At 36.5% G+C, this 15,852-nt stretch overlaps 1 long non-coding RNA gene across 8 annotated transcripts in view; it reads left to right on the forward strand.

Annotated features, from left to right (window-relative positions):
* LOC122905036 overlaps window positions 1–4,831 on the forward strand; it is a 39,887-nt gene extending 35,056 nt beyond the window's left edge. For 6 of the 8 annotated variants that reach the window (XR_006384302.1, XR_006384301.1, XR_006384300.1 and 3 more), the window contains one exon: window positions 2,136–2,895. This is a non-coding gene — a long non-coding RNA (uncharacterized LOC122905036). Of the gene's footprint in view, window positions 1–579; window positions 610–2,135; window positions 2,896–4,575 lie in introns of those variants that run through there. The other 2 variants (XR_006384304.1, XR_006384307.1) reach the window with 2 other exon arrangements.
* Window positions 4,832–15,852: the final 11,021 nt, after the last annotated feature.

Here is a 15,852-nt window from a genome sequence, read left to right on the forward strand (position 1 = left end):
TTTTGTGATTCATAGTGAATCATGATTGATTTAAACATTGCCTTTTTTTTTTTTTTAAACATTGCCCTTTTAAGACTTAGGTTGCTAACAATATCTTTGTTCATATTAACTTCTGTGAAAATCATTGCATATATATCTAATAATTTCTGTACGAAAATCTTTAGGAATCTTTAGAAAAAAGTGGATATTGCTGTGTCAAAGAGTATGAAATTTACTCCTAACAGATAAAAACTTTTTATGGTTAGACTTTTGAGATGACTTCATTATCCTTCTTTTTTTTTTTTTTTCCAATTTATTTATTTTCAGAAAAACAGTATTCATTATTTTTTCACCACACCCAGTGCTCCATGCAAGCCGTGCCCTCTATAATACCCACCACCTGGTACCCCAACCTCCCACCCCCCCGCCACTTCAAACCCCTCAGACTGTTTTTTAGAGTCCATAATCTCTCATGGTTCACCTCCCCTTCATTCCCTACTCCTCTCTAACGCCCCTTGTCCTCCATGCTATTTGTTATGCTCCACAAATAAGTGAAACCATATGATAATTGACTCTCTCTGCTTGACTTATTTCACTCAGCATAATCTCTTCCAGTCCCGTCCATGTTGCTACAAAAGTTGGGTATTCATCCTTTCTGATGGAGGCATAATACTCCATAGTGTATATGGACCACATCTTCCTGGCATAAAAACAGACACATAGACCAGTGGAACAGAGTAGAGAGCCCTGATATGGACCCTCAACTCTATGGTCAATTAATCTTTGACAAAACAGGAAAAAATACACAGTGGAAAAAAGACAGTCTCTTCAATAAATGGTGCTGGGAAAACTGGACAGCTATATGTAGAAGAATGAAACTCGACCATTCTCTTACACCGTACACAAAGATCAACTCAAAATGGATAAAAGACCTCAATGTGAGACAGGAATCCATCAGAATCTTAGAGGAGAACATAGGCAGTAATCTCTTTGATATCAGCCACAGCAACTTCTTTCAAGATACGTCTCCAAAGGCAAAGGAAACAAAAGCGAAAATAAACTTCTGGGACTTCATCAAAATCAAAAGCTTCTGCACAGCAAAGGAAACAGTCAAAAAAACAAAGAGGCAACCCACGGAATGGGAGAAGATATTTGCAAATGACAGTACAGACAAAAGGTTGATATCCAGGATCTATAATGAATTCCTCAAACTCAACCCACACGAAACAGACAAACACATCAAAAAATGGGCAGAAGATATGAACGGACACTTCTCCAATCAAGACATACAAATGGCTATCAGACACATGAAAAAATGCTCATCATCATTAGCCCTCAGGGAGATTCAAATTAAAACCACATTGAGATATCACCTTACACCAGTTAGAATGGCCAAAATTAACAAAACAGGAAACAACATGTGTTGGAGAGGATGTGGAGAAAGGGGAACCCTCTTACACTGTTGGTGGGAATGCAAGTTGGTGCAGCCTCTTTGGAGAACAGTGTGGAGATTCCTCAAGAAATTAAAAATAGAGCTTCCCTATGACCATGCAATTGCACTCCTGGGTATTTACCCCAAAGATACAGATGTCGTGAAAAGAAGGGCCATCTGTACCCCAATGTTTATAGCAGCAATAGCCACAGTCGCCAAACTATGGAAAGAACCAAGATGCCCTTCTTTTTTTTTTTTTTTAAGATATTTTTTTATTTGAGAGCAAGCGTGAGTGAGAGAGAACAGACGCAGAGTGGCAGAGGAGAGGGAGAAGCACACTTCCTGTTGGCTGAGCAGAGAGCCCAACAGGGGGCTCATAATCATGACCTGAGCTGAAGGCAGATGCTGAACCAACATAGGCACCCAGGCACCCCTCACCTGCTCACCAGAGCTTCCATTCTTAAACATTTACTGTGTGCTGAGTTCGCTTTACATGGATTTTCTTTTTTATTTTATACAACGAAATCCTTGCTGTTTACTATTATTATGCACAATTTACCAATTGGGTAGAATATAACTCAGATTTTAATTTATTATGTTTTAACATGCTTGGTCATGTCAGAGGTATGTATCCTTGTGTTTTACATAGCTGGCTTTATGTGCCTTTACTTACTACTGTTAATATTCCCATGTGCTTCAAAGATCTTTTATTTTTCTAATGTAGAAAGGAACAAGTTAGAAAACCACCCTGCTAACTCCCTCATGCACTTGTGACAAAGACCTTCCTTCAATCAAATCATGGATACAACTTCTTCCTACCATTCTTTTCATCATTCTCTCGGGCCATTATTTGCAAGTCAAGTGAGTAATTCGTCGGTGTGTGCTCATTAAGAACCACTGCATGGAGTCCTTCTCTCTTTGAATTAGACATCAACAAACAGAACTGACTTCTAAAATAATTGGTGAGAATGAATTTTACTACCAAATAGAGATACTATAGAGGAGAATTTGGAGAATGATTAAGAAGTGCCTATAGTGAAAATCATCATACTACATATTACATTATATGTGGGTGATGTAATGTTATACATCTCATATTCAAGACTATGTTAACAACAAACTTTTTGGTAATGAATTACAATAGCTTAACTGGTAATTCTTTTTTGACTCATGGTACAGAATTAGGCAGAAAAGGTTTTCTGAAAATATGGTATTTCAATATTAAATCATTTTATGCAAATCATTTCATTCTATTTTTACTTTTTATACTTCTAGTCAGGTATTTAATTCTTCTGTGTCGGTATGTCAGGTTACATGTCTATGCTTGTCCATGGGTAATAATAAACGTTTATTAATGACTTATTTACCAATAATGATGTTTTAACCAGAATAACTCAATATATTGTTCTTTCTATACAAGGATCAATAAAGTTGTTAAGATAGATGCAATAAACCAGATTCTTAAATATATACTAAATTAAGAAAAATAGTTAATTGAATTTAACATTCTCAAGAGTATTATTTGCTTATAATTTCAAAAAATTACCACTTTTTTACTGTAATTTGAAGGATAGCTAAATAAAATTTTAGTCACCTCTCTTGAGAATTCATTTTTAATCATCATGCTTTTCTAATTAAAAATTTAAAAAGCTTTGTAGTTCTTAGACCCATAGTTATATTTTGTGGTTTACAGTTATTTCACAACAAAGAATACTTTTCAAGTTATTTTCAATGCTTTCAATACTCTAAACTTTTAATAAGAGTATTTTTTAGTTTGATTATCTAGATTTGTTAACCAACTGTCTCTGAAAATGTAACAAAAAGCTTGCATGAGTTTGGAGAGGAAGAACATGCTGGCCAAGCAATTTATCACTTAGTCTCACAAGCCAAAAAACACTTTGGCCTCCGTTAAAGCACTTTTGAGAGCTACAGTAGTTCCCCCTTATCCTCAGGGCATCCATTTTACACCCCCAATGGATGCCTGAAACTGCAGCTGACACCAAATCTATATATACCATGTTTTTTCCTATCCATGATAAAGTTTCATTTGTAAATTAGGCATAGTAAGATATTAACAATAATAATAATAATATAGAACAATTATAACAATATAATAAGAGTTATATGAATGTGGTCTCTCTCTTTTTCAAAATATATATTTTTAAAAGATTTTATTTATTTACTTTAGAGATATAAAGGCAGCACAAGCAAGGGGAGAAGCAGAGGCAGAGTAACAAGCAGACTGTGGGCTGAGCAGAGAGCCCCACATGGTGCTCCATCCCACAACCCTGAGATCATGAGTTGAAATCAAGAGTTAGAAGCTTAACCTACTGAGCCACCTAGGTATTCCTCTCAAAATACCATATTGTACTGTACTTATCTTTCTTCTTATGATGTGAGATGATAAAGTGCCTACATCATGATAAGAAATGAGGTCAATGACATAGGCATCATGAGATAATGTTAGGCTACTACTCACCTTCTTCCCACTTGTCAGAAGGAGGATCATCTTGACTGTAGGTAACTGAACCCACAGAAAGTGAAAATGTGGAGTAGGGGGGAGCTCCTGTACATTGAAAACAACCAGTTTGTTAGTGTCATGGGTGTAGAACTTCCATCTTTTTTTAAAAAAGATTTTACTTATTTATTTGACACAGAGACAATGAGATCACAAGTAGGCAGAACAGCAGGCAGAGAGACGGGGGGTGGGGGGGAAGCAGACTCCCCGCCGAGCAGAGAGCCCAATGCGGGGCTTGATCCCAGGACCCTGAGAGCACGACCTGAGCCAAAGGCAGAAGCCCAACCCATTGAGCCATCCAGATGCCTCTAGAAATTCCATCTTTTAATTATGAAGTTTATGTTTTCCCAAGGATTTAGCAAAATTTCCAGTTTGATCAGGCTACCTTTTTATTGTGGAGTGACTTAATCTCCCCTTCTCTCTTTGAAATTTTCCTGCTAAGAATTAGCATGTACCAAAAAACATGATGGCCTCATTTCTTTCCCTAAGCCAGTTTTTCATTAGCTTTGTAGCAATCCAAACAAATTTTATTTTTACCTTTTATTATATGTGCCATTCATACATTTTTAGTTTAGTACTGAAAACCCAGGGGTGCCACTTTATTTTCCACATTACTGATTTTTTATTGTACCTAATTCATCCGCAGATTTTGAACCATGCAAAATGGCTTATTGGAGTTGAGATCAGCATGCGTTCTACTGAAGCATCAGCTATCCAAGATCTCTCTCATGGAACATCAGCTGTAGGCCCTATATTTTCATATTCCCAACAGTTGGTGTAGTCATAGGGAATCACAGATAACTAAGCTGGAAGAGATTTTTAAAAATCATTTGGTTCCAACCATTTGTGCTATATTCCAATGTAACTTCCCAATTGCCATTAAACCACGCTCCTAAATTCTCCTGTTTTGTTGATCTTTCCAGTGAAATAGTTCTTGCATGTTGCCAACCTATTGGTAACTTTTCACCTTTATCCTACTCCATTTCTCAGCAGCATTAGACACAATAAACCATGATAGCTTTCTTGAACCACTGTCTTGACTTTGCTTCCATGACACTTTTCAGTGGCTGCTGCTTCTCATCTTACTTTTCTGGTTCCTTTTACACCTGATTTCTAAACATCCTCTGTGCCCCAAGGATCAGACTTAAGCCCTTTTCTCTTTTTTCCATAGATAATTTCATCTAGTCCTGTGGCTCTAAATGCCATCTAGATTCTGTTGACTCTCAAATTTATATCTTTATTGCTGAATATCCAGGAACTCCAGATCATGTGGTATGTCCATTTCCATGAATCAATTTAGACAGCTAATAGGCATCTGAAATTTTACATGTACAAAGAAACCAATTGGTTCCCACAATCCTTTCCCTTGCACTGTGAACTTACGCAGGCCACACAGGCAGTGGCACCTCGGAATTCTTTATTTTCCCTTAAATCCCATGTGAAAATGCATCAGCCAAACATGTTAACATTATTAGCAAAACTATTTCAAAATTGTAGTGGATTTATTATGTGTAAATTACCCCCTAAGTATATCTCCAAAGAAAAGCCACATGACTCTCTTTCTCTAGGCCATGAGAAATAAATGGTGAGTGGCATGCCAACATCCTTCAGAAATGAATTGTGGAGAATTGTTTTCTCTAATGTAGAGATTCTCATGGTCTTATTTGCTGATATAAATGAAAATATCAACCAAAAAATATCAAAGCTACTATAGATTCACTATGGATTCAAGCTCAGCAAAAATCAACAAAATGGAGTTTTGTCATGAGAGACACTACAGATGAAAAGGACTCCCTGACTATTTTTTTTTTCAAGATTGATTGACTGATTGATTTGACACAGAGAGAGAGAGAGCATGCACAAGGAGGCAGAGGGAGAACTGACTCCCTGCTGAGCAGGGAGCCTGATGTGGGGCTCCATCCCAGGACCCTGGGATCATGACCAGAGCCAGAGGCAGATGCTTAAGGGACTGAGCCACTCAGGCGCCTCAACAACTCCCTGATTTCTATGAGAATCTTCACACCCCAAGGTTGTAGAGAATAAGGAAAGATAAACTAACAGAAACAAACTAAGTATGGGTTGCTCAATAAAAAGAAGCATTGATGTGGATTATCTAATTTAGGAACTTGGTGTAGCCAATGATGGGATTATGACTGAAATAAATGGGCAACTCCTTGAATAAAGGAAATGCTGCAACAATAATAAGTATGTCCTATGAATTTCCATCTTAGTCTTCTGTATAGGAACCTGTGGCCATTTCCACAGAAACTCTATGATAGGAAAGAAAAATACTAAAAATTCTTGGTGACTTTGGACACTGGATTTCACCTTGAATGAGCAGAAATGCCACAAAGGTGTCTTTTAGAACAGGAGATTGTAGAGATAAGGTAATAAAGTGAGTGCTGATCTTAGTTCAAATATATATTAAACCTAGTATTCACTTCTGTGTTTTTTTCTTTTTGAGTGGGTGGGTGGGAAATAAATATACTGAATGTTTCAATTTGAGTCCCAAGGGCAAACAGCACACTCAAATTAGTATAATTCTAGTTTTTATTTATTTGCTTTTAAACAAAGGGGCTAATTTCAAAGGCATACAAAGGTTGGAGAGGAACACAAAGTGAGGGAAACATGGGCTAACAACAGTGCAGTTTTTACCATCCCTAGGCCCAAAGGGATACGGGGAAGGAGGGATTCCCAGAAACTGAAGGTAAGATGGAAGTTTAGACAAGAAAGCTTTGAGAACAGCAACTTTCTATCTAGGGGTATAGCTAGCATGATTCGAACTCACAGAGAGGGAACCAGAAAAATAAATACTCTGACTTCACTCCTTTGCAAAGAATCATTAGCTAAAACCAACCAGACATCAGAGGACTCAAAATTTCATGATGTGATTCATACAGGTCAGCCTCCTGGGAAGAGATCAGGATAGAAAAGGATGGAAAGTGAATCTGAAGGGGCAATATCAAGCACAGTTCAAAACTGTGGTGTTGGTCCCCTGACTCATAAAGAAAGGGACAATGTGGAACAAGGGAAGATTCTAGAGCTTTTTTTCTTCACAAAAACAATATATCAAAGGTAATATTCGTACTTTAAAGTTGCAGTTTTGGTGATTCTTATCACATTCTTATTTAACCATCTGGCTTGGCAGGGGCAAAAGTTAGGTGAATTTTGGAGAATATTAATAGATTACCATAAGGTAGTTAACTGTTGGTCCAATCATGCTTTTCTCACTGAAGATTTTATTTCTACCTCTGGTGAATGGTAAGCAGATATTAACCTTAAAAATGACATTTTGTCTTGCCCAACATAGTTGAAAACTCCAGAAATTTGATTACACTGAGCAGGGATAGTAATACAAATTCATAGTATTGTCTCAAGGATTTATGCTAAATAGAGTCACAGCCTGTGGAATTTTGATTATCTTATCATGCTATAGGTTATCACTCACTTACTGATGTCATTAAGCTGACAAGACTTAGAAAGCCAGTTTGTTTTTGCCTCCAAAGCCCACATAGGACAAGTATGTACCCAGTGAAGGGTGGGAAATTCAAGGAAATACAAACTCCTGAAACCTCACTGAAGCTTTTGGGGGATCAATGAGTAGAGTAGCTGTCAACACCAGGGGATAAGTTGCTTCATCATAGATCACTTACTTTAAGAAAGACGCACAATGCTTATTAGACTACTTGCTATTTTGATGATGGAGTATAGCTTTGTGTAATTCAAAAAGACAAAAATTCAGTATATAAATATAAAAGTGCATTTATCAATATTTTGAGGTAGAACAAAGGCTTTCTTTGTGCAAAAAAATGGGCTTTGCTTTTCTTTGCTTAGATTATCATTTTCTTTTTTATAACCATATTTAAACTTTACTAAACTGGGTGAGAACTTAGAAACACGTGCAAAACAGTTTAAGTGCAGAGATCTTTACAGACATAGATTTTCCCCAGTTTTCATTGTCTCATACCTAATTGATCATAATTTTAAAGAATTTAATTTTATTAAGTATTTCCATACATTTAACTTAGTTTTTTTCTTTGAAAGATTTTATTTACTTATTTGACACAGAGAGAGATAGTAAGAGAGGAACTACAAATTGTGGGGGGTGTTATGTGAAAGGGAGAAGTAGGCTTCCCAGTGAGTGAAAGCCTGAAGCTGGGCTGAATCCCAGGACCCTAGGATCATGACCTGAGCTGAAGACAGACGCTTAAGGTGCCCCCATTTAACTTAATTTTTAAAGAATCAGCTTTCTTTTCACATTCATATTTCACTTAGTTTATATAATAATTAACAAACAATTACCGATAGAAGCAATATATACACAAATAGGTATCAGAATAAGTACAATGGAATTTCGGCAAGCATATCAACTCAATTAGTGGACATAAAAGAGCGTATATAAAAGCATTTGTTCATTTTGCAAATAGGTAAAAGTTAAGTGGAGATAGGTTAACCAAGACCAAGAGAAGAGAAGTGTGTAAGCAGCTTTACTGCCTAACCCTTACGGTCCAATAGATTCAATGGTGCTGAAATTGTTTGTGGCAGATTGGAATACTCTATGGCTCTTAAAGAACCCCATATTTTAGCGGTCCAACCAACTATGTAGTGGCAGGCTAATTATATTGGACAGCTTCTCTCATTCTCATGAGAATAGATATTTATTTTGGAATTTAAAAAACACCCAAAACAAACAGACTTACTAATACCAATGTGCATATAGGGAAAACCTTAAGTGTTGACCTAGGCTATTTAATAGACAATAATATATTGACACACAGTAGGAACAGAGAGGAGTATGAACAAAACCCAACTGGTTCCCTGGGGAACCTCATGATATTTGACCCAGTGATAGATGTAAGAATAGATAAGATGGCTAGGAGAGTGTAAACCTATATTGGATGTATAAAGGTTTTACTTACTCTTTAACTTTGGTGGAAGCTAAAGTGGAGTATAAAACCCTACCCCTTGCTTTTTGGCAGCTAAACATAGACTTCAGATCTAGTTCAGCTATAGCGTTGCTTTAGTTTCAGATATTTAACTTTGATGCTGCTGGGGAGGAAAATTTTTCTTGTACCCTTCAAAGATTCTTCCAACTGGTGTGAAGATTAATTTGACAGGAGACAAAAAAAAAAAAAAACAGGAGAAAATAAAATTTAATTTTCTATATACAGGAACCCCATATACATGAGAGATTCAAAGACAGAAAGGTAAAATGAGGCATATGTGCCCATCCTGAGTTAAGGAATGTCAGAGGGCCCTGGGGATTCAAAGGGGAGGAGGGCAATTCACAGGGCACTGTGAATTCACAGGGCATTGAAGAACAAATAATTTGGTAATTAGCTGTTTGCTCAGCCATACATATAGACCACTCAGTTAAAATATATCTCTAGTAATAATTCATTCTGGGAAAGACACTCAGTTTAGATTTTTCTATATAGTTAAGAGAGGGGCAAAAGTTTCTCTCGAGGCTACATGGTCTCAGTTGCCTTCAGCTTAACAGTACACCTACTTTTGCAAAAATAGCTTATGGCATACTTTTTTTTTTCTTTTTTTCTTATTGATTTTAATTCAGCCTAGTATTTATTGAGCTACTACAGCTCAAAGTAGCCCACATGCCGAAGTGGCACATTTTGGGAATACTTGCACTGAACCCATTCAAGGTTATGAAGTAAAGGCAGGGGCACTTGTTAGTGTTTATTTTTGTGGTAATGCTCAGCGCTTGGTTCAATCATTGCTGCAGTCAGTAGCAGAAAGTCAGCAAGCATCTAATTGCCTTGCTCCTTGACCTCCCATGGACTTTACTTATTTCTAAGCTTGCTCATTTACATACCAGCTGATTCTTTGGGCTTTCTGTAAATCCTTTTATAAATTCCTCCTCTGAAATAGTGGGCCAGAACTAGATTCTTTTGTTTGCAATTAAGAATTCTGATTTGGTAGTGTATTTTAAACACAAAAACATATTTCGTCTTTCACAACAGGCATAGATTTAGTACATTTATGTGGCAGGAATTCCAACTAGGCTGAAACTGAAGACAATTTAAGCAAGAATAGAATTGTAACTTTACTTGTGATTTTCTTTCCTTTTTTTAATGATATTTGCCTAACCCATTTGTATGCTTGCACAACAACTACTCTATACATTAGCTACTATTTTTACAAATGTTTAGAATTAATATTTACAAAGTTGGCCTGGAGTTTTTCCTTTTCAATATTCTGCTAGAATTAAATATATTTTAACCTTAAGAATAAAAGTACACCTACTATTGCAAAAATAGCTTAGGACATACTTTTTTTTGAACATTGAAAAATTTTTGTTTACATTTACGTTTCTTCTTCTGCAAATTATCTTTAAAGTATGGAAGATTTTATGTATGTTACCCTTATTTTTCCCCATTTTATTAGCCCCTTAAGTTGACTTTTATACTTTTTGCCATATGATATGAAAGTTTTAAGTCGCTATTTTAGTGAACACAATAATCTTTTCTTGGTATTTTTCTTCTTTATTTTTGATCCTGGGCCTTGATTACACTGCCACTACCCTTTGTCCCTTAATTACGGAGGAGTAATAACAGCTTCCTGCTGTTGCTACATTATGCATTACCTTTTTGGGTTTTCAGCTGTACCATCATAGGAAAAATCAATTTTCTGTATTAAACTTTCTTTGTTTAAAATCTTTAGATGGGGAGGCACTTTTAATTAACTGGAAAACCTCTGGACTTTGTTTCTCTAAATAGTATAAGAAATGAATTTACCTTGGTCATTTTTTTAACAATTTGACTAGTTGTTACAAAAAGAGTTGTTTAAACATCCAATGTTATATGAGAATTACAAATGCCTGTAATTTGTTATTACACTGAATAAATCTGTTTCTGTACTTACAACCTGTTCCATTAGAGTTTGTCTATATTTATGCCCTTCAACAGTTTGTTTATAATCTGATAATATCTGAAAGTTTAAGATTATCACTATTTGATGTGGTTTTCAAAATTATCTTTGTTATTTTCTTCCATTTATATTATTTCATTATATTTTTCCGTTATAGTATTCTCTCAGAAAAATTGCTATCGTTTTTGTTAAATCTGATAAGGAATCCTTTAGGATATTTGTAAGAGTGGCATTACTGTAGAAAGAACAAACATCTTTATAATAGTCTTTTTTAAAAATAATTTTTTTATTTTTTTATTAACATATAATGTATTATTAGCCCCAGGGGTACAGGTCTGTGAATTGCCAGGTTTGTACGCTTCACAGCACTCACCATAGCACATACCCTCCCAATGTCCCTAACCCAACCACCCCTACCTCCTCCACCACCCTGCAACCCTGTTTGTTTTGTGAGATTAAGAGTCTCTTATGGTTTGTCTCTCTCCCGATCGCATCTTGTTTCATTTTTTCCTTCCCTATGCCCCAAACCCCCTACATTGCCTCTCAAATTCTTCATATCAGGGAGATTATATGATAATTGTCATTCTCTGATTAACTTATTTCACTCAGCATAATAACCTCTAGTTCCATCCACATTGTTGCAAAAGGCAAGATTTCATTTCTTTTGATGGCTGCGTAGTATTCCATTGTATATATACACCACATCTTCTTTATCCATTTATTCTTTGATGGACATCTAGGTTCTTTCCATAGTTTGGCTATTGTGGACATTGCTGCTATAAACATTCGGGTGCATGGGCCCCTTCGGATCACTACATTTGTATCTTTAGGGTAAATACCCAGTAGTATGATTGCTGGGTCATAGGGTAGCTCTATTTTCAACTTTTTGAGGAACCTCCATGCTGTTTTCCAGAGTGGTTGCACCAGCCTGCATTCCCACCAACAGTGGAGGAGGGTTCCCCTTTCTCCACATCCTCGCCAGCATCTGTCATTTCCTGACTTGTTAATTTTAGCCATTCTGACTGGTGTGAGGTGGTATCTCATTGTAGTTTTGATTTGTACTCCCCTGATGCCGAGTGATGTGGAGCACCTTTTCATGTGTCTGTTGGCCATCTGGATGTCTTCTTTGCAGAAATGTCTGTTCATGTCCTCTGCCCATTTCTTGATTGGATTATTTGTTCTTTGGGTGTTGAGTTTGATAAGTTATTTAAAGATTTTTGGATATTAGTCCTTTATCTGATACGTCTTTTGCAAATATCTTCTCCCATTCTGTCAGTTGTCTTTTGGTTTTGTTGAATGTTTCCTTTGCTGTGCAAAAGCTTTTGATCTTGAAGTCCTGATAGTTCATTTTTGCCCTTGCTTCCCTTGCCTTTGGTCATGTTTCTAGGAAGAAGTTGCTGCGACTGAGGGTGAAGAGGTTGCTGCCTGTGTTCTCTTCAAGGATTTTGATGGATTCCTGTCTCACATTGAGGTCCGTCATCCATTTGGAGTCTATTTTCATATGTGATGTAGGGAAATGGTCCAGTTTCATTTTTCTGCATGCGGCTGTCCAATTTTCCCAACACCATTTGTTGAAGATACTGTCTTTTTTCCATTGGACATTCTTTCCTGCTTTGTCAAAGATTAGTTGACCATAGAGTTGAGGGTCTATGTTTGGGCTCTCTATTCTGTTCCGTTGATCTCTGTGTCTGTTTTTGTGCCAGTACCATACTATCTTGATGATGACAGATTTGTAATAGAGCTTGAAGTCTGGAATTGTGATGCCACCAACTTTGGCTTTCTTTTTCAACATTCCTCCAGCTATTCAAGGTATTTTCTCTTCCATATAAATTTTAGGATTATTTGTTCCATTTCTTTGGGAAAAAAATGGATGGAATTTTGATAGGGATTTCATTAAACGTGTAGATTGCTTTAGGTAGCATAGACATTTTCAAAATATTTGTTCTCCCAGTCCAGGAGCATGGAACATTTTTCCATTTCTTTGTGTCTTCCTCAGCTTCTTTCATGAGTACTTTGTAGTTTTCTGACTATAATTCTTTGCCTCTTTGGTTAGGTTTATTCCTAGGTATCTTATGGTTTGGGGTGCAATTGTAAATGGGATTGACTCCTTAATTTCTCTTCCTTCTGTCTTCTTGTTGGTGTATAGAAATGCAACTGATTTTTGTGCTTTGATTTTATAGCCTGACACTTTACTGAATTCCTGTACAAGTTCTAGAAGATTTGGAGTGGAGTCTTTTGGGTTTTCCACATAAAATATCATACCATCTACAAAGAGTGATAGTTTGACTTCTTCTTTGCTGATTCGGATGCCTTTAATTTCTTTTTGTTGTCTGATTGCTGAGGCTAGGATTTCTAGTACTATGTTGAATAGCAGTGGTGATAATGGACACCCCTGCTGTGTTCCTGACCTTAGCGGAAAAGCTCTCAGTTTTTCTCCATTGAGAATGATATTCTCTGTGGGTTTTTCACAGATGGCTTTGATGATATTGAGGTATGTACCCTCTGTCCCTACACTCTGAAGAATTTTGATCAAGAAAGGATGCTGTACTTTGTCAAATGCTTTTTCAGCATCTATTGAGAGTATCATATGGTTCTTGTTCTTTCTTTTGGTAATGTATTGTTGACATTGAATGATTTGTGGATGTTGAACCAACTTTGCAGCCCTGGAATAAATCCCACTTGGTTGTGGTGAATAATCCTTTTAATGTACTGTTGGATCCTATTGGATAGTATTTTGGTGAGAATTTTTGCATCTGTGTTCATCAAGGATATTGGTCTTTAGTTCTCTTTTTTGATGGGGTTTTTGTCTGGTTTTAGGATGAAAGTAATGCTGGCCTCATAAAATGAGTTTGGAAGTTTCCCTTCCATTTCTATTTTTTGGAACAGTTTCAGGAGAATAGGAATTAATTCTTCATTAAATTCTTGGTAGAATTCCCATGGGAAGCTATCTGACCCTGGTCTCTTGTTTTCTGGGAGATTTTTGATGACTGCTTCAATATCCTTACTGGTTATGGGTCTGTTCAGGTTTTCTATTTCTTCCTAGTTCAGTTTTGATAGTTTATATTTCTCTAGGAATGCATCCATTTCTTCCATATTGTCAAATTTGCTGGTGTATAGTTGCTCATAATATGTTCTTATAATTGTTTGTATTTCTTTGGTATTGGTTGTGATCTCTCCTCTTTTATTCATGATTTTATTTATTTGGGTCCTTTCTCTTTTCTTTTTGATAAGTCTGGCCAGGGGTTTATCAATCTTATTAATTCTTTCAAAGAACCAGCTCCTAGTTTCATTGACTTGTTCTCCTGCTTTTTTGATTTCTATTTCATTGATTTCTGCTCTGATATTTATTATTTCCCTTCTCCTGCTGGGTTTATGCTTTCTTTGCTATTCTTTCTCCAGCTCCTTTAGGTGTAGGGGTAGGGTGTGTATTTGAGACCTTTCTTGTTTCTTGAGAAGGGCTTTTATCGCTATATATTTTCCTCTCAACACTGCCTTTGCTGTGTCCCACATATTTTGAACCATTGTGCTTTCATTATCATTTGTTTCCATGATTTTTTTTTCAATTCTTCTTTAATTTCCTGGTTGACCCATTCATTCTTTAGTAGGATGTTCTTTAGCCTCCATGTATTTGGGTTCTTTCCAAATTTCCTCTTGTAATTAAGTTCTAGCTTCAGAGTCTTGTGGTCTGAAAATATGCAGGGAATGATCCCAATCTTCTGGTACCAGTTGAGACCTGATTTGTGACCCAGGATGTGATCTATTCTGGAGAATGTTCCATGTGCACTAGAGAAGAATGTATATTCTGTTGCCTTGGGATGGAATGTTCTGAATATATCTGTGATGTCCATCTGATCCAGTGTGTCATTTAAGGCCTTTGTTTCCTTGTTGATCTTTTGCCTGAATGATCTGTCCATTTCAGTGAGGAGGTTGTTAAAGTCCCCTTCTATTATTGTATTCTTGTCAATGTGTTTCTTTCATTTTGTTATTAGTTGGTTTATATAGTTGGCTGCTCCCATGTAGGGGCATAAAATTATTAGATCTTCTTGTTGGACAGACTCTTTGAGTATGATATAGTGTATTTCCTCATCTCTTATTATAGTCTTTGGCTTAAAGTCTAATTTATCTTATATAAGGATTGTCACCCCAGCTCTCTTTTGATGTCCATTAGTATGGTAAATTGTTTTCCACCACCTCACTTTAAATCTGGAGGTGTCCTTGGGGCCTAAAATGGGTTTCTTGTAGACCGAATATTGATAGATTTTGGGGTTTTTTTGTCCATTCTGATACCCTGTGTCTTTTGATTGGGGCATTTAGCCCATTTACATTCAGGGTAACTATTAAGAGATATGAATTTAGTGCCATTGTATTGCCTGTAAGGTGACTGTTACTGAATATTGTCTCTGTTCCTTTCTGGTCTACTACTTTTAGGGTCTCTTTGCTTAGAGGACCCCTTTCAGTATTTCCTGAGGAGCTGGTTTGGTGTTTGCAAATTCTTTCAGTTTTTGTTTGTCCTGGAAGCTTTTTATCTCTCCTTCTATTTTCAATGATAGCCTAGCTGGATATAGTATTCTTGGCTGCATGTTTTTCTCATTTAGTGCTCTGCATATATCATGCCAGTTCTTTCTGGCCTTCCAGATCTCTGTGGATAAGTCTGCTGCCAATCTAATATTTTTACCATTGTATATTACAGACATTTTGTCCTGGGCTGCTTTCAGGATTTTCACTTTGTCGCTAAGACTTCTAAGTTTTATTATTAGATGATGGGGTGTGGACCTATTCTTATTGATTTTGAGGGGTTTCTCTGCACCTCCAGATTTTAATGCTTGCTCCCTTTGCCATATTAGGGAAATTCTCTACAATAATTCACTCCTATATACCTTCTGCCCCCTCTCACTTTCTTCTTCTTCTGGAATCCCAATTATTCTAATATTGTTTTGTCTTATGGTATCACTTATCTCTTGAATTCTCCCCTAGTGTTCCAGTGTTGTTTGTCTCTCTTGCTCAGCTTCTTTATTCTCTGTCATTTGGTCTTCTATAT

Source organism: Neovison vison, chromosome 4 (assembly GCF_020171115.1).
Source record: "Neovison vison isolate M4711 chromosome 4, ASM_NN_V1, whole genome shotgun sequence".
In the NCBI taxonomy this organism is placed as follows: Eukaryota; Metazoa; Chordata; class Mammalia; order Carnivora; family Mustelidae; genus Neogale; species Neogale vison.